This window comes from Pleurodeles waltl, chromosome 10 (genome assembly GCF_031143425.1).
Source record: "Pleurodeles waltl isolate 20211129_DDA chromosome 10, aPleWal1.hap1.20221129, whole genome shotgun sequence".
NCBI lineage: Eukaryota > Metazoa > Chordata > Amphibia > Caudata > Salamandridae > Pleurodeles > Pleurodeles waltl.
In genome coordinates this window covers 838,354,140-838,374,826 of record NC_090449.1, presented here as the reverse complement: position 1 = coordinate 838,374,826, position 20,687 = coordinate 838,354,140, and positions in this window count along the sequence as shown.

The window sequence follows — 20,687 nt, the reverse complement described above, 5'->3', positions numbered from 1 at the left end:
AAGGGAAGGAGGAAAAGACAGAGAAAGGGCTATAGAAAGAGTAAGAGGCACAGAAAGACACCAAGAGAGAAGATTAGAAATAAAGTGCTGGATGGAAGCAGTACAATTGTGGAAAAAGGGCAGGCGAGACGGTTACAGATGGAGTACCATGAGTGAGTGGAAGAGAGGTCGAGAGATTAAACGCAGTGAAAATGAGAACACACTCTAGTGAGGTAAATGGTGTGTGAGTAGGTGAGCAGTAGAGAGTTTTGTGATGTGCCACACTGGCTCTGCTTCCTGAGTGGGAGCATGCAAGTGTTGTGTTTTACATTTTTATGATGCAAACTCTGCACCTGGGACTACACGTGATACACTTACCTGTTTATCTGTAGTGTGTATTTGTAGAGGATGGCAAAGGGCTTTCATACAGGCTTCACTGTGCAATTTTGTAAGCACTTTGGCTTAATATTTATACTGTGTTTAAGCCGAATTTGCGTAAAATTTTTTAACGCAAATTCAGTGCAAACCTACCTCCATATTTATACTTTGGAGCTAGACTCGTCTAGTGCCAAAGTCATGGAGTTAGTCACTTTTGGCTAGTGGGAAACAACCTTGCGTCAATGAGATGCAAGGTAGGAGTTCCCATGCAAAAAAATGATAATATGGCCTTAGTGCCATATTTATTACCCTGTGCTGAAACCAAATGTTGGGGGAAGGGGGCCTTAAATAATGGCGCGAAGCTTGCTTAGCGCCATTATTTAGTGCCTGGGTCAGGGCAGGCGTTGGGCCTATTTCCATGATCAGAGACCATGGAATGGGCCCACAGGTGCCCTTCCCTGGCCCCAGGGACACCACCACCCACACCAGAGGGATGCCAGTGGATGGGGGGACCCCATCCCAGGTCAGACAGGTAAGTTCAGGTGAGTATTTCAAATATTTATGTTAAGTGCCATGGGGGGCCTAACCTGGGCCCCCTACATGGCACTGGGCCCAATGGCCCTTGGGGTGGTGGGTATAACTCCTGTCTTTACTAAGGCAGGAGTCATGTTCATGGGGGTTGTGCATCAAAGGATAATGCTAGTCTGGTTAGAGGCATTTTTATGCCTCTTACCAGACTAGCGTCATCCTTTGACCCACAACCTCCTGTTCCCCCTACGCCTCCCTCACCCTGCTAGCATTATTTTTCATGACGCTAGCTGGGCCTTACCACCGGCTACCATCATACCATAAATATGACGCCCGGCTGGCGTCTTGGGATGGTGCTGGGTGGCAATATACTTTTTCACGAAAAACTGCGTTAGCCCAGTTTTGCATGAAAAAGTATAAATCAGGGCCTGAATATATACAAATGTCACTTTTATCCAATTGAAAAGTACTCAATTTTCCTACCTCATAAAGATGATTTAGTATTGCCTTTATTAGAACACTTCACCTGCAGGTCACACCAGATGTTACCAGCAGTCACGACTCTTGTGCCATCTTGCTGGATCACATTACTAGTAAGAGCCAACACACCCATGGAGCCTCCATGGGCCTTTGTCAGTTAATAAGCCCTATACACTCACTGCTGCTTATGCCCTAGAACTCAACAGTGAAACAAGCTTAACAGATCCCTTCCCCAACCTTTGGAGCACACTAGGTTGTTTATAACATATTCAGTCAGTACTGTCACTTCTAAGAAGCTGCCATTTTAAATGTGCTTTAAATAGGACAGCAAAGGTTCTTCTGAACACATTGGAATACTTGGAGGCAATATCTGAATTTCTAATAAGGTTTTTAATAACGTTGGGTGATGTTCTTCCCTTCCCCAACAGTAAGGGACACTCAAGCTTCCCCCCTCAGCTTCCTGTGGCTGGGCCACCTTCCACACTCTCCAGCCTTCCAGAGCAGGAATACATCCAGAGACATTTTAAAGAATGCGCAATATGGACCAATGTAAAGCCCTCCCTATTCCAAGGTCCTCCTGAAAAAATAATTTCTCACTCTTTTTGTTTGCCTCTAACATTTTATAATGATCTCTTTTGCTCTCCCTCTGTCTGCCTTTGACTGCCCCTCTTTCTGCCCATGTCTTCCCACTTTCTTTCTATCTACCCCTTTCTCTCCTCATCCATCACTTTTTCTAGCATCTCTCACTATCTGCCTTCACTCTTTTTTTACTGATCTCTCTACTTCTTGTCTACGTCTCTCTAATTTTCTCTTCACCTTACCTCCCTCTGTTTATTTTGCCTATTGATACCTTTGTACTTCACCGTTTGTTATTTCTTTTTTATCCACATATCTTTTTTTGCCTCATTTCTCTTTGCCTCACCAGTCACTAAACCATGAATATATTGTCCCCTAACTCTCTCACTACCTTTGTGGTAACTGTTTTATTACTCTCCACCTCTATTCATAGGTCACACTTATTTTCTGTCTAAGATATCCCCCTTCACTCCAGCTCTTCTATCCCACCCCTTTCTTTCCCTCTCTCTTCATTGATCTCTACACATCCATGTATCTACAACTCAATTTCTATTGCAGCCCTTTCTACCACACTTCTGTCTACCTTACCTCTCTGTTTAAAATACACCTCTCTATATCCCATGTGTCACCACCTTTCTCTCTGCTGCTATCTGTGTCAACCTCCACATCTTTTCCTCCCTTCTCCATCACTACTCCACACCTTCTCAGCACCACACAGTAGTTTTCATTTTGCCGCCCTGTCTCTCTCAACCGTATCTATTTATTTATCTCACCACTCCATCTCTATGCCTCACTTCCCTCTGCCTTTCTCACCCCCTCTCTTTACATCAACACTCAATTCCTCGCCTTTCTCTCTACTCTACATCTTATACACTGTTCAATCTTTCTATCCCCTTCATTTCTCTTTGTCGCAGTACCCAACCTCTCACTTAACCTCATTTGATCACTGTCTCACCTCTCCACTTCTTTCTACCTCTCTTCCCTCTAAGTCATATGTCTCCCAAACATACTCCTTTATTACTAGCCCTCTTTCTCCACCTCTAGACTTCTTTTGAAACTATCATTGCATTTTTCACTTTTTCAAATCTATATCTGGACCACTTTTTTAACATACCTTCTCTGTCTCTTTCTTTTTAATTCTCCCTATTTCCCGTCTCAGGCTTTTCCTCACATTCTCACTCTTTCTCTGTCTGAATTTACCCTCTCTTTCTCTACCTCACCTGTCTCTCTACTCCATATCTTTTCTGTATAAATAAACTTTTTTTCTGATATTCACCTCTTTCAATGTACCATTCTATCTTCACTATCCAGTTTACCACACATATCTTTCTGTGCTCTACTTATCATTCTGCCCCTCTGTATACCTCACCTCAGCTTGCATTTCTCTGAACTTCTACCTTATCTTTTTGCTTGTCTACCTTCACAGTCCTCTGTCTCTAGCTCTCTCCAACTCAACCCTCTTGCTACATTACCTTTCTCTCCATCTCATCCCGCTGTGTAGTGGCATTTCAAAGGACCCTGCAGCCCCTGCAGTATTAGGAGGCCCTCAGCTCCAGGGGACCCCCTCAGCACAGTACCCTAGCAAAAGAGAACCTTAGTGAGTACAGAATGGGGGCCCTTCATGTGCTGTGCAAGGGGCCTCCTCAAGTTTGGTTACGCCACTGCCTCTGTGTACCCCATCCCTTAGCATTTCAGTATCCCTATCACTCTGTACATATCTACCTCACTCCAAAATCCCTTTCTATCTACCGCTCCCCTTTCTACCTCTCCGTATCTTTCTTTCTGTCCACCTTGCCATTCTCTTTCTACCTTATGAGTCTCCTCATCTCACCTATCTCTCCACATTATCACTGCCTCTACCTCCCTCTTTCCTCTACTTTACATTTCTCTCTGACATTAGCATCACCTCACTGTCCTTTCTATGTTGCGTACTCAGTAGAGCTTGAGATTACTACCCAGCCAGAGAAAGAAAGGCACAGGAACAGAATTATGCAAATAAATATTTTATTTCACCTGATATAATGGTAAAAATCCTCAGTAAAGTGCTTCAAAGTTCACTGTTGCAGAAGGCATGTCAATGATGAAGAGGGATTTATTTGTGATCACAAATATTTAGCAACAAAAGCTACAATCTCAAGCACTATGCACATAAGTTTTCATATTATGCACTGTTCAACTAAGCATCCACCAAGTCACCATTGCTGGCTCTTTCTTAAAATGGTAGACACCAACTTATTAGATACAGATTTTTACATAAAATGTTTGCATCAAAAAATATGTAGAATGCAAACACAAACAAATGGCTTTATCAATGCTTGCTCAAGCTTTATTAATGAGTACTGTTCGGCTGGCAAACACTGGGCAGCTTCAGCTGTAGGTTTTATTGCATGCCCTCATTTCTGAAAGGTTAACTTTTAGTTCAGTTTGGTTTGACATCATGAGGGCTTAACTGAAAATAACTAATAAATATCACAGATGTTCTAAACAATGACTACCAAAATAGGTATTGCCTGGGTCTCCCAAAAATCGTTTAGATGACACTGAAAACAACAGGCCTGGGGGGATTTCTGCCTCTGAGTTCTGACCTCACCCCTTTCCCATCCAGCCACAAGCTTCTAGAAGGAAGAGAAGTGTAATATAAAGATTTCCTTCTTACCTTTTAATTTCCATACCCACTTTCACCAGGTTAGAGAACTGAAACAAGCTGGATTCTGCAGTGCCCACTACCAGCAGGATCCAGAGGTCTCAACTGGACAAAGCAAAGAGCTAACTAGTCCACGGGTGGACAGGAGACCATGCTTCAACATACTGCTACAACAGACCACTTCTTCAACTCCTTCGGTCCCAGCTATCTCCTGTCCTGCCTAAGAGGAAGAAATCACGGCCTAGAAAAAGGCCTTCAGGGGCCTAGGTCAGTTACTGGGGCCCAGGAAGGATTCTGACCACAAACATCCCATCCAAACCCCCCCTCTGTAACTCCGCCAAGCCAGTAGAATCCCAGGCCCAGAGTACCAACTCCTGGGGACCATTTTTTTCACCTTTCAAACCCACTCTACCCCAGTGGAAAGATCAATGGAGGCTGACCCACATCCTTCCATCTTGGCTTTCGACTAAACCTCTATGATGATCAAAGTCCAGGACATGGTTAGGAAAGGATAAAATCACTTTGTTGAGCATGGCATTGACACTGCAAGTAAGAATTCAGATTTCAAAGTTGCAATGTTTCTATTCTTGACCAATGTCAATGACCCTCTTACAAGCTTTAAAATGCCTAATTTACCACACATATGTGCAAAAATGAGTCCCCTGATATTAATATAGCAGTGTTTCATGAAAGGCTGTGATGTGTGAATGTGGGCCACTATTGTAGGGTTGCCCAGGCCTATTTTTGATCCCAATCCGACCCTTCTGGTCACCAATGATACAATATTAAGGGTAATGAGCTGGAATATAGCAGTCATCCTGTCCAAGATCAGAGTACCAGAATGGGTAGCCTTAATAAGACAATATGACGTACTCATGTTTCAGGAAACCTGGGCAATGCAAGTTCTGTTAATTGAATGGTTTGAGTGTTCTAGCATTCCAGCCACCACATCCTGATCAGGACGGTCAGTGGGTGATTTGACATTATGGGTGAACCTTTCTGCAGTGGGTAATTCAAAAGAAATTGAAACTAAAAATGGGAACTTTCAGGTAATCAATTAGAAGACAGGAGTGACTTCGTATTTAATTAATTTTTAGAATAATGATTTTAGTAATACCCCGAATACCAAATTTTTAAGCTTATTTGAATTCATCACATTGCTGCAAGTTAGGGTTGGCACTAAAGGGAAACTGGCAGGATACTGTCTAGCTGTGGATTTTTATGCTAGGCTCAGTACTTACGCTAAGCCAGTGGATAGTTCTACAGCAATTGGTAATGATCCTTTTGGTATTATGAGTGATACAGATTCTCATGGGACCGAATGACTTTTTTTGTGTTATGAATTTAGCTCCACTTTATGCTCCCTTGCTACCAAATTTCAGGGGTCGTAGATAATTTTTTTATAGCGTCAAATTTCAAAGATTTATTGCTATATGCCAGGGTTGTTTCTTCCGACTTCGGGGAAAACTACCTATAGTCCTCTACCGAGTTCATAGGCAACCTCCAGAATTGTCCCAATTTTTAAAAGGGGGGGCTTTCACAGTCTGGTTGCTATAGGTCCATCTCCCTAATTGACACAACATTTAAGATCTTGGGTAGAGTCCTGTACAACAGGATGAAGGAGTGAACTGAAGAGAAGTCCATCTTGCATCCCTGCCAGTACGACTTTAGGAGTCATGTTGGGACTACGGAGCAATGTTTAAATTTGTCTTTGGTGATCAGGACGTATACAGTTGTTAAATGTTACCCCTTGTATTTGGCTTTCATGGATTAGACTTCAGCAATTGCTCAAAACTATGGGATGCCTTTGGATATGAAGGCCAGGGTCAGATTTAACACGAATGGTGAGGTTACAAAAGACATAGAGGTCCACCAAGGTTTGAGGCAAGGATGTGTTTTAGCTCCACTTTTATTTATTTTATATGTAAAGAAACGTTACCCGTTTTAAAAGCTCTAACCTCTGATGTCCCAGTCATTAATGGTTCCCTGTTGCCCTCGCTGGTATATGCAGATGATGCTGTTTTGATGGCACAAACCCATAGAGCGCTGCACATTTTAATTCATGGGTTTGTACGTTTTCGGGGTGATTTAGATTTACAGACTAATTTAAACAAGTCCTATATTATGGCCTGCAGACCGAAGAAATACCATTTGTCTACCATGATGGTAGGCAACAAGTCCCTAAAATGCACCAGCACTTTTCTCTACCTAGGGCTAACATTTGCAAATACCAGTGCTTAGGCACCACATATTGCTCATTGAGGGGCAAAGTTAGTGAAGGCAACCTCTTCCTTGTTTAGCTTACCACAGGCCAAGGATGGGGGTGCACCTATCCCTCTTTTAGAAATGTATAAGTTACAGTGAATCTCGGCAGTAACTTAAGGAGCAGGGTTGTGGGGCATCCAAAAAGGTGAGGCGATTCAGCTGGAGGAGAATAGGTTTTGCAGGAGTGTTTTGGCGGTCCCTATCTCTTCTTTCAATTTGAGCTGTCATAGGGATTTGGGAATTCAGTTTGTGGAAGATTATATTAGTACTCGGTTGCCTTTGTTATGGTAGGCAGTTTGAAAGAATAAAGAAGCAAGTCTTACAAGAGACATTATTAGGGTTGCCTTAGTAGTGATAAAGATATGGACATTCCCTGATTAGCCTACGTGGCATTAAGACTGCATAAGGTTTGTTTTTATTAAGTTTTTATGGATCTTGTGTATTAATAACAATAAAAAACTGTGTATTTGGCCTTACTCAACTTGGCGGAGTCAGAAAGGCTGACCATAGAGAGGAAAAAGCCTAGTGTGGCTACTTGTCTGAACTCCCTAATGGCCAACCAGCCAGCGGGGTATATGAAAAGACCGATGGGCTGATGGGAGCAGAGCCTGTTGTTTCATTTTAGTTGTAGGGGAGGGACAATAAGATACCTGTTATGTTTTCAGTTGGGTTTTAATGCTGGTCTTGACAGTATACATTGCCCCTGTGATGGGAGGTCTGGGAAAACCACAGTGCATTTTACATTTTGTTGTAAATATTATTATATGGGACAAATTTAGATAGAAGTGGTGCGGCGCTGCACCGAAATTGGCAGTGCTGCACTGTGTCACTTCTGAAACGCAGGGATGTGCCATATTTGCTCAAATACGGCACACCCTTGTGTTTCCCCTAGTGCTGGCACTAAATTGAGCTGCCAGTACCAATGCAGGCATCCTTGTACCATGGTTCAAGGGTGTCTGCATTGAAGGGAATGATTGTTTATGTGCAGGAAGGTGTCCCTTCCTGCACATAAACAAACTACAATGGTGATTTCTGCAAAATGCAGCACACATAGAAGTATCAAATCATCATTATTGAATGATTGTTTATGTGCAGGAACGAACACCTTTCTGCACATAAACAGCTATTTATGGCATTTTACTCTTCTGCAGCACACACAGAACAAGCAAAAATAAGTAGAAATAACAGTATTTTCCCTTGTTGCATCATGCTAACACGACCCCTGGGGTGGTGTTAGTTTTGGCGCTGCCTCAAATTTACGAATTCTTGCTGCACCCACTTTTGTGCTGAATTTTATTGATAATTTTTAGACTCTGCAGCCTGCAGTCTAGTACCAAGCCTATGTCCACTGACTCCCCAAAAACACAACTAAAGTGGCTAATCCCTGATCTGCATAATTAACTGTCCTATAAGGCCATTGTATATGGTGTGGGAACTGGAAATATGGCATGGAAAGTTCAAATATCACCTGTGGACTGCAGAGGACTTCAAACTGGGGGGCGGGCCCCCCTAGGGGGGCCTCACGTGGTCCCAGGGGGGTGCCAGACTCTGGCCAAAAGAAGCATTATACAGATAAAAGGCCTTTATTTTAAGCAGAAACATGTAATTGCTCTTTTAAAATGGCGACAGTAACTGCAATGTTTAAATAGGTCTATGGCATATTAAACATAGCCATCTTTATAAAACAATTGTGAAAAATTCTGAGGGGGGCCCAGTGATTTTTATTTTTCAACTTGGGGGGGCGCGGCATTAAAAAGTTTGGAGACCACTGCACTAACGTGACAAAGAAAAACATGGCTTGAGCCTTACAACTGTAGCCTGCATCCTGAGGTCTAAATCTGCAGTGCAACCTGTTAAAATAACCATTTTTGACAGTTAAAATCGACCATTTTGAACATAGTAAGTCCCCCATTTGTAGGCCTCATAGCCCACAAGGTAGGGTGCATGGTATTGAAACATGGGACATATAGAAAACTAATGTTAACAAGCCCCCACAGTAATAAGGCCCAAAAAGCTATTTTCAGTGTGGCAAGACTAGCTTTCGTATGTAGAAATCCAGAATGCAAATTAAAATACTAATATCTCTAACTCGGGAAAGTGACCAGCTAGGAAAATTATTGAGCCACAATGTTTAATAATTATTAAAAATCTAATTCAATGGTGTAGTCAGACTTTCAATAAATATTAGGGAAAAGCAAGTTTTAGAAAGTTACGTTTTACCTTTTTGAGTTTTCAGGAGGCTAATTTGCACTAGCACCCCAGCTATTCCAAGCCAGTCCTCAGCCTTCAATGAAGTATGAATGAGTTGTGAAATCCCTCAAAGAGCCACAAATGCAGATCTGAATGGACAGAGATGACTCATCTGAGGTCAATTGATTATGCAGGGTGGGGCTTTTGCAGCTTCTGTTGTCAGTGCTAATCCTTCATGACCGGTCTGTCTGAAGCACATGTAAATATTGATGCTAGAACAAGTTTTGTGCCTTTTCTCTCTTGTTGCTGAAAGAAACCCACCACAGACTGGTGAACCCTACAAAATAGACCCTCACCCAGCCTTCCTCAGAACACTTCTGCACGTGTGAAATGATGCTAGGCAGACTGAATGTTCTTCACTTGACAGTAGTAACCTGTGAGAAGGGCCTGATTAGGTTGGAACCCTTTCCACTTGCAACATTTGAAACTCTCGGACAGGAAGATCTACAAGGATCATGAGGCTGTTCCCCTGGGTATCTCAAGGAACATATAAAAAATGAAGAGGACATTTCTGTGAAGAATACCTATTGACCAATGGCACCTGGCACTGGACTGGACTTTGCTGTTTCCCCCTGCCTGACACTAAGTTCTACCACTGAGGTCATGGGGCCATATCAGTATACTCCTGTGGTTGTTTGCCACCAAAAGAAGTTTGAGAACTTTTTCAAAATCTTTGCTTCTCAGCTTCAAAGGGACTGACCATGAAATATATCTGATGGGCAGCTCCACAGTGTCTGACTGAAATTATGGTTTGTCCTACATGGAGAAGAGTTTCAGAAAAACTACCATATCCCTTTTCAGATTCAGACTCACAAACTTTTTAACACTTTACTACTTCCAAATACTAGTGGGTCTGTTAGAACTGGGGTTTCTGGTTAGCTAGGGTATGCACCTAAGCCAAGCAAAACCCACCTCCTTTAGTCAGGGCAAGGGAGTCACACGTCCAAGATAACCCCTGCTCACCCCCTTGGTAGCTTGGCACGAGCAGTCAGGCCTAACCCGGAGGCAATGTGTAAAGCGTTTGCAAACCACACCCAACACACGTGACGCACTATCCCCACCACAAAGGAAACACAACACCAAGTTATATGAAAATATACTCTATTGTACACAACGCAATTATTAGACCAAACATCATATATCAGTAATATCCTGCAACCTTAGCAGTTGTCAGAACGTAACGTAACACATTAGTTACTCTGAAAAACTAGCAGTAGTCACATATAACACACAGGTTACTTAGTATTCTGCAACATAAGCAATAGTCAGGAAACATGTTATTACACCAAAGAACTTGTCAAAAGAATATCATAAACGTCCATATTATGAACATTATAAAACGTATGGCAAGTCAGAAAAACATATTAGCATGTTATGCCCATAAAAGGAACATTTGCATAAACATATGAAAACATCATAAAAACAGGTAGGCAATATATACACCAATAAAGTCTCTAGAAAGAACTTATATCATATACATTGTCTCTGACTGGTACCTGGTTTCCATGATGAGGCACCTCCAGTGGCAGTGGAACAAAAATGGGACCCCTGGCGCTCCTCTGCACTAAACTGGGGCCTCCCAGGAGTTCTGAGGATGAGGGGGGTGGCGCGCACCCCATCTGCATTAATGACAGGCCCCTCCTGGGGCCCGTGGTCACTGGGGGCCCCCCAGGCCTCGACCAGCCCGCACGAGGGGGGTGAAGACCGCCAATAATTCAGAAAGGAGGGGGGTGCCATGCACCCCCTCCGCTTTAAATCCGGGCCCTTCCTGGGGCCCGCAATCTCTGAAGGCCTTCACTGTCCCTCCAACAAGGGGGGGTCAACACAATGGTACTGGCCCACAAGGGGCCACAAAAATGGGACCAGCGGTGGGGGGGGCCTCCGGTGGGGTAGGGGGAGGCTTCCTTCTCCCCCTTACCCTTCAAAATAAGGAAAAGGGGTGCCGGTGGGGCGGGAGAGCTTCCGATGAGGACTCCTTCCCTGCCTGACGTCTCCAGGAACACGCGGTGGCCCACCCAGCCGTCAGAGAGGGCAGGCAGCAGAGTAGGTGCCTGCCTGTGCACCGGGGGTGCTCCTCAGAGCCCTATTCACCCCAGGGGCACGATAGGAGCACACTTGCTCTAATCTTCCTTTTGGGCAGTTTTCCTTGTGCCCTGGGGGCACAAAGAGCAGCACGACTCCGGCGCTGCACCGATCACAGCCCGGGTCGCAACGGTGATTTCTCCATGACACCAGCGCTTCACAAAAGCGCTTTACACTTTTTGATGAGCCCAGGTCACGGTGGTGATGCCCCCACAGCTGTAGAGTGCTTTTCAAAGCGCAGCACCAGTTTAGTGAAGCGCCTTCCAGGCACTATAAAGCAAAAATGAAGCACTACTCGTACTTCCCGTGGTTGCAGGGGTCAGGGGCTACAGCACCCCACCCATGGGGGACAAGAGTCCAAGGAAAAGGCCCACAGGTGGAGGGGCCCAGCAACAGGCCAGCACAAAGAGGATGCAAGCAAGTGGCAAGTCCTTACAGTGACCTAGCATGTCACAGGTCAGCACAGCAGCAGCAGTCCATGGCGGTTCCTGGTGAGTCCTTCCAGCCTTCTGTGTCCAGTTCCAAAATGTCTCCAAGAGTCTCCAAATTGTGGGGAAAACTCCCCTGTACTTATACTCAGTTTTTACAGTGTCTTACAATGGAAGGAGAGAGGAGGTTCCAAATAGTTACAACTGGTTCTGGGAGTGCCCCCTCTCTCCTCCAGCACAGGCTCCAAACATCAGTTGGGGGTAAACGACCCTATTGTGTGAGGCCATGGCATAGCCTTTATAAATGTAGGTGTGCCCCGCCTCGCCCTTCTCTCAGCCCAGGAAGACTATTCAGTATGTAGATGCACCTCTGTGACACCTCCACCCTCCCTGTGTACAGGCTGTCTAAAAAGTATGCACAAAGCCCAACTGTCACTCTGCCCAGACGTGGATTGGAGTCAAGCTGCAAAACACCAGAGTCATAAGCATAGAGAAATGCTCACTTTTTAGAAGTGTCAGTTCTGTAATAGTAATAAAAAATACAGCTACACCAGTAAGCAACATTTCTTATCACCACTACAACCATACCAAACACGCCTATGCTACCCCTCATAAATCAGACACTACCCCTTATACATAAAGCAGGGCATTTCTAATGCAATCGTATGAGAAGGCAGCACTCACAGCAGTGAGACACCAAGTTAGGTTGTTTATCACTACCAGGACAGGCCACGCTACCTGGCACATGTCCTGCTTTCTACATACATAGCACCCTGCCCATAGGGCTAGCTAGGGCCTACCTTAGGGGTGACTTACATGTAGTAAAAGGGGAGTTCTGGGCCTGGCAAGTAAATTTAGATGCCAGGTCCCTGACGGTGAAAACTGCGCACCAAGGTCCTGCGCTAGCAGGCCTGAGACAGGTTTGAAAGGCTACTTCAGTGGGTGGCCCAAGCAGAGCAGCCCACTAGTAGCATTTAATTTACAGGCCCTGGGTATGGAGATACCACTGTACAAGGGACTTATAGGTAAATTAAATATGCCAATTAAATATAAGCCAATCATACCAACTTTAGATGGGAGAGCACCTGCACTTTAGCACTGGTCAGCAGTGATAAAGTGCTCAGAGTCCTAGAGCCAACAGCGAGAGGTCAGAAAAAATAGGAGGAAGGAGGCAAAAAGTCAGGGGATGAACCTGCCACAAGGGACAGGTCCAACAGGGTCCAATTGTCTTGGTGTATCTCATTCATGCTCCATTTCGTTCAGCATTAAATCGCACCTAGGTCCCAGTCTACTGTAGCCACTTACTACCATTGGTGCTTTGCACTTCTTTGCGCTTTTCCCCTAAAATATTTCAAAAATCAAATTTTCAGTTTCCCTTATTGGATTTTTATTGTTTGGTGTAATTTTGCTTTTCACATTATTCTCTTTTTTTATAGATTGGATTAGGAGTTTTATTGTGTTTTCAACTTTTTTAAAAACTGCTTTGGTACTTCTAATTGCTTTACTCATTTATCTTACGTTAAACCTGTCTGATCCGTGCCATAGCTACCAGGGGTTGAGCTCAGGTTTCCATTACTGAAAACTTTGACTGGACCTATCAGCTTAGTGTAATTATTACTTGTGGTGGACTACCATCCGCCCCAACTACATAAGAAGAGCATGCTCTATAACCCATCCTTCAATACAGAGAACAAATATACCTAGAGACAGAACAAAAGTCAGGTGAACTATTGAACTCATCCAACAAAAATCAGTGTTCATGTTATAATACAGTAATATAACCTGCAGCATTGCATTTCCGTGTTATATATACATTGTAACCTGCGTCAGGTTGGTTGCCATTACACTGAGTTGTCAATAAGGCCGCATTATAGATCATCTGCACATTTATGATGTGGGTTATTTTCCTGTTACGTTTAATATGCTCATGTGCTTTTAGTGGGAATTCTTGCTGGGCCAGAAGGGCATCTGATTTGATGTGGGCAATGCTGTTGAGGTTGTCATTGTCTCCTCGCCTGACATGGGAAGAGGCCTGACATTCTAGTCAGGTCGTTCTTTTGATCCTTCTTGCTCTGTGCCCTGCAGTGTTTCTTAAGTACTCTTGAGTGATAGAGGAGTACGGGCTTGACTAATCTGATGCGTTGCTTCGGAATGGTAGGGTACCGAGTGAGACCACATCGGGAGAAGCAATTGGGGAATTGTTGTGCCAGATTCTCATCTTGCCTTCTCTCCAGCACGGTGCGGTTTGCCACAGTCACTGCCATCATTGTGCTCGCTTACATTAGATTTGCCTGCGCACCTCCTGCCAGTCCACTGACTGGTGCTGCTCTAGTCTCAGGCATGCCTTGCTATGCACCCCCAACATCATCTGCTGGCATGAGGAAATCTAAAACATATCCCAGATCCTTATCCTTTTCTTTGCTGCTTCTCTGTTCTCAGTAGTGATTTAGGAAAACACAGACAGATGAAGTGGTGCATTGGGCTAAGCACTCTGCATGTTTTGGAGCGGTCTGGCCACCAACAAAGTATGTGACTAACAACTTCCCTCAAGTTATTAATAGTTTACATGAATTAAGGTTAAAACCATAAGGGACAAACTTATAGTACAATACAATATATATAGTTACCTGCCACTGTAGACTGCTTGTGGTCTTTCCGAGTATTAAAACATTTTAAATATAGTGAAATTCTAAAATCATAAACACTCAAAAATATCACTATTAAGCAAAGCAACCCAAAGCGCATGCATGTAGTTCGGTTTCAAATCACTGGTCAGGGCATGTAAGTTCAGTGGGTGTTCAGAAATATTTCTAGGTTTGATGCCTACGTTTTCTCAGGCATATCAATTGCTTATCTGTTAAAAAAAATCACTCAATAAACACAATCAATATTACTTTTATTATACAGGTAACTCCAAAAGCAAACACTGTTTTTAAACAGCAAGAGACAACAAAGAGTGCTAGTGAAGGGAGCATGACTCGACTGCACAAATATTGGTTCAAGACTAAGAAGACGATCACGAAAAAATGTGAAAACCTCCCTCCCTAACTATAAGATGAACATCTGGCATCCGGCATCTGGCATAAGAACCTGTAAAGTTGCTGGATGCTGACATGGAATCTTTGACTCCATTGTCCTGCCCTCTGCGTTAATCAAATATACCAGTCCCTTTAGCGCCTCCTTGGCACTGAAAGTTCAATACTTAACGCAAGAGGCTCTAAACACAATCATCTGCAGCTTCATCAATCAGCAACAAATCTCGGGGCTGGACTTCCGTTCCACCAAGCCTGCTGCCCTACTCAGGCTCCCTGACATACCTTCCTGCCCTCTGCCCAGAGCTCTTCCCATACACCGTATTCTTGAACTACAAATCCTTCTGGCACCACACACATCTCTGTCAATGCGCCTCAATCCTGGCTTGCAGAACCGTTTCTGTTGCAAATACACAGAGGCATACACAGACGCACACATTCCGATACGCAGCATACAACCATTAGTTTCTTCATTTGCCGTTAACTAATCACCAGATCCTCCCCACTCTCAATGATTTTCCCTGGCTCCCGCTCTTTGCACGCATGAGGTTCACATCACTATGAATCATTTACTAGGGTATCCACAACAGAAAACCAAACATGAAAAGCACTCCCTTCAACCGGAACACACAACACAAACATGAAATTGCAGGCTTCCAAGGCAAACAAATTAAAAACGAGAAAAGAAGGCTGCCTTTGCTATACCTCATCATTTGGCACAAACTGACAAGAGTCCATTCATCTACGGCTGGCCCACACTCTCATGTCTTTCAGGAAAGAACCAAAGAACATTCATTTGACCTGATCTCCAATCCAACCTGCTCCTCTCTTCACTCGTCAGTCCAACTCTCCTTTTACTCTTGCCTACCAGTTGTGTGTGTTAATTTCTATGCATCTTCTACCTAAACTCTTCACTTATTGCAGAGCACCTAAAAGGATCTATTTGTCCTCGTGAAAATTCAAAGACCAGCATATAACATTTATGCCATCAGAAATGCTCTGCAGTCACTCTAGATAGTTTTACCTTGGTTATAGAACTACCAGTTTTTGGCCTACATGGCCAGCTTTTTTTTCTTTTATTTCCTTAATGTGGGTGCTGTACCTTGACTATGCCACACACGTCCCTTCTGCCAAACTCCTCATGTTATTTTTTAAACTTAGCAGACGGTAGATTGAAAAGCCAGCAGCAAACTGTCCTGCTAAAATCTGCATATCCTTTGCATTATACAAATCCAACAAAAAATACAAGTGTTAGAGTTCATACAACATTATAAAAGTTTTCCTTAATCCTAACATGGACAGACATTGTAGACCACTGCTGTTAGAGGCACACAACTCTTCCAGTGCATTGGTTCCTGACATGTAACATCTCCCCCTCATTGAAGGAACACGTGACATAATTGGTTAGTATGCGGACTACAGGCTCCACCTGTCTGGGCAGGCACATCTCTGAAAATGTAAAAGAAGGCATTGGCAAAGCTCATAGGTCTGGCTTTTGTTAGGAGGAGTGTTTGGTGCATTTCAGTGAGATTCCATAGAAAAAAAGGTGATCTTGGGTTACAACATTATGAAGAACGAGAGACTGTCCCTTTTCCTGAACAGGCTGCATTAACAGGGTTGAGTTGTACCTTCAAAGATAAAAATGAGTCAGAAGATGAAGTGTGAGTTGCAAGCAGTGCTTTTAAAAAGCATGCACAGCAGAATATTGCTCAACGGATACTTTGTCAAAGGGCTAGCAATGTAATTGCATCTTTAGGAAAGAATCACTTGTGCACTTTTTAGTTAGTCAAAAAAAAAAGCTGTATATCCAGTATCATAACAGCAAAGTAAAACTAATAAACATACAATGGTTATTAGTGTATGACACTGGGGCCAATCATAAACTGCATGTTGTGGTACATTTAGAAAGACTACATGAGCACTACTCGCATACTACAAAATGTTATTCATAATCCTTTGTGCAGAGTACTTTGCCTCGTTATCTTTTCTGTGTGGAGATACTGTGGAGATCTCAGCACATGGATGCCTACTCTTTAGTAGTATATGTGAGATAGACAAGGGGAGTTGCTGGAAAACTGGTCAAAGAGGTGCTTCCTCTAAGGCCATCTCTACGGCTTACCAGAACAGGTACCTATATCACATAGATCTTTTACTCTGTTTAACTCTATCCTTTCCATTCTGAAGGTTACAATGTGCCTACGAGTCCCTGAGTAAATCCTGCTTACTCCTGTGACATTTGGATGGCCACAAGATGTACTTTTATGTTTTGATGTAGTGAGAATGTGATGATCAAGAAGGATCAGTATGCTCAGCATGTGGACAACAAGGCCTGGAAATGAGTTTTGCCCATTATGGGCAGTTACCCAGGCTGGGGCAGAGTTACTATGGCAATACAACTGATACACAGGGTAATCTCCCTGTAGACCTGCAGATCCTTGAATGTTCCCAAAATGAGTTTTCTCAGGGGAAGCGCGCTGAGAGGTGTGTCCGGGGGCAGGAGCCCTTTAAATTTCTACAGCGCTCCCACCGTCGCGGGAAGCGCATTGAGAGGTGTGTCCGGGGGCAGGAGCCCTTTAACTTTCCATAGCGCTCCCGCCGTCGCGGGAAGCGCGCTGAGAGGTGTGTCCGGGGGCAGGAGCCCTTTAAATTTCTACAGCGCTCCCGCCGTCGCGGGAAGCGCATTGAGAGGTGTGTCCGGGGGCGGGAGCCCTTTAACTTTCCATAGCGCTCCCGCCGTCGCGGGAAGCGCATTGAGAGGTGTGTCCGGGGGCAGGAGCCCTTTAACTTTCCATAGTGCTCCCGCCGTCGCGGGAAGCGCGCTGAGAGGTGTGTCCGGGGGCAGGAGCCCTTTAAATTTCTACAGCGCTCCCGCCGTCGCGGGAAGCGCATTGAGAGGTGTGTCCGGGGGCAGGAGCCCTTTAACTTTCCATAGCGCTCCCGCCGTCGCGGGAAGCGCGCTGAGAGGTGTGTCCGGGGGCAGGAGCCCTTTAAATTTCTACAGCGCTCCCGCCGTCGCGGGAAGCGCATTGAGAGGTGTGTCCGGGGGCAGGAGCCCTTTAACTTTCCATAGCGCTCCCGCCGTCACGGGAAGCGCGCTGAGAGGTGTGTCCGGGGGCAGGAGCCCTTTAAATTTCTACAGCGCTCCCGCCGTCGCGGGAAGCGCATTGAGAGGTGTGTCCGGGGGCAGGAGCCCTTTAACTTTCCATAGCGCTCCCGCCGTCGCAGGAAGCGCGCTGAGAGGTGTGTCCGGGGGCAGGAGCCCTTTAAATTTCTACAGCGCTCCCGCCGTCGCGGGAAGCGCATTGAGAGGTGTGTCCGGGGGCAGGAGCCCTTTAACTTTCCATAGCGCTCCCGCCGTCGCGGGAAGCGCGCTGAGAGGTGTGTCCGGGGGCAGGAGCCCTTTAAATTTCTACAGCGCTCCCGCCGTCGCGGGACACGCGCTGGCGGCGCCCGGGCAAAGCCCGGGCCAAGGGCGGGCCCGTCCTTGCCCGTCATTGCCAGGAAGAGGCAGGGCAGGGCCACCCCCCTAACTTCCACATCAAGACGCTCGGTTTAGGCAGCTCACAAGTAGCTGGCCGCCTGAAGGTACTGTGCCAATACCTACCCCTAAAAAAGGTCCTTTAATAGAGGGCCTTAGGACGGAACTCACCCTTTCCCAGCATAGTGCTTTTCTCATTATTACCTGCTAGATTTGAAGTGGGGCCGGGCCGGGTCGTTGCCTCTCTACTTTATTGAAAGAAGTTTACTTGTAATTTTTTAGTGTAAAACCTTTATTTAAATACTTGTCATATTCATTGTCAGTATTTATCATTTAGGCTTACCCCCACTAGACCTACTTCTATTCTTGTCCATAAATACATATTTGTGCTCTGGTTTCATTAGAGCTGAAGTATCATATAGGTGGCCCAAAGTATGGGAAAACGTAAGGCATCAGAACCCCCAAGGGGGAAAGAGAAATCTATAAAAAAACTCAGGAATGCGGGCGAGAATTGCACTATAGACGAAATTGATGATCTTATTGAGGAGGTAGAGTCATTATTAAGTAGTAGGGCCACTGTCCGGGAGGGACCTGATAAAAAGATCACCTCTTACCACACAAAAAAAGTTGAACTAGAGGAAGATATAGTGACAAAGACTATTAGTCAGCAAGAGGGGGAGGTATCACCCGATATTAGGACTGGTAGCCCTAAGGATGCTACAACTCGATCCAGACATCCATGCACCATAGATAGTACTAGGAAGAAGGGCCACAAGCAGGAGTGTGAAGTTGTATGTTCCAATAAATATGCAGTTTTGGCAGAACTTGATAGTAATAAAGTGCAGAATACACAAGAGGGGGAATTGCTGAATGAGTTATACCCAACTATTCCAATTGTACAGTTACCTAGAGAGAGGATCTCTCCATGCAACTTAGAACCAATGAATCCTCCAAAACATAAAACAAGAACTATAGCAGATCTCTATGACCTACTCTCTGGATTAATACAGGAAGTTAAGGACCTGAAACTTGAAGTAAGAACCCTATCAGATATTGTGGAAAAGGAGGGGGGTAGGGGTACCCACAAAGCTCAGTGCGAAAAGGAGACCCCCCTTATATCATTTCAGCCACAAGGTAGATCCACACGTTCTCAAAATGTAAATACTAACCTCAACCCTACCCCAGCTATAGCTAAGATTCTACAGCAACCGCAGGGATATACGAGAGGGGTAAACGGGGAAAATACTGGTCCACGCAATTACCCTAGAAGTAATGCTAGTGATCTATGGCAAAAAATAGGGAATCCACGAAGAGAATCCCGCTTGGTAAAAGGGCCCCAAAAGGGGAATGTGGAGCTTACTCAGATCACCCATCCCCAAGCATCTCATGACCGTAACCATTATACTACATGGAATCGACATTCTGTGATGGATAGGTTTCCCATTAGGACCAATGTTGTTTATCTGCTAAATGTCCCAAAATTGGCCTTAGATAGTAGTGAAGACGAAGATTCTCTAAAGAATAAGCTTACACATTGGATTAGGACTAAAAGACACTGTCTATCCATAATTCATTCAGATATAAAGAGGGCAGAAAGAATCTCAGGAGGGATGGGGCAACATGATGTTATTGCATTAACATTTAAGGATGGAAGCTTATCCAGAGGCCTGATTGACATGGAACAGAGAACCGCCGCCCCCACGATCAATGCCATGAGGTTCAGTTCGGATCCTTACATTACCAAACCCCTAGTCCCGAGGCCTAAGTATAATGTCATGGAGGGATCGCAAAAGAGAAGCTGTGATTCCAATCTTGAAAGAGTAGATTGACTACTCCAGATTGATCAGGCACAAGTGGGACTAAATGGGGACCCAACAGTAGGTGAGCCCCTCATAGGGCCTGATCCTCATGTTACAGGGGCAGGGAATATAGTGGAGTCTTTGCCCCGTAGGAAAGACTCGACAGCATATTTGAGCCCTACTTCTAATGTTACAACCCCAAACGGGAGGGGTCCTATCACTATGATCTCCTGGAATGTAGCAGGCTTAAAAAATAAGCTTACAGACCCGGAATGGCAGGACTATATTGATCAATACCATGTCTGTCTCTTCCAAGAGACTTGGCTTAAAGACCCGCTGTATAAGCTAGGATATAAAACCTACTTTATTAGTGCAATTTCAGCTGCTAGAGGGAGACCGTCGGGGGGACTGGTTGTTTGGGTGAAAATCTCACTAAATGTTGAGATACGTATGCAAGCCACAGAGTCAGATGACATTTTATGGTTGATAATGGGGGGAAAAAATAAGATAATATCCCACTTGTTCAATGTATATATAAGACCTAGAAGGACAAACTTGGAGTCGCCTGAAATAACTCTATTAGACGACCTGCTTAATAAGATCCCAGGAGGAGAGACAATTATGATAGGGGGTGACCTTAATTGCAATTATGAACCCATAACTGGATTTGAACATTTAGCAGAAGAAGAAGATCGAGCCAGAGCAATTCCTTATCTAACAATAGAAAAAACTGTCCCAGGCACAGTGGCTGCATTGCAACTTATGGGC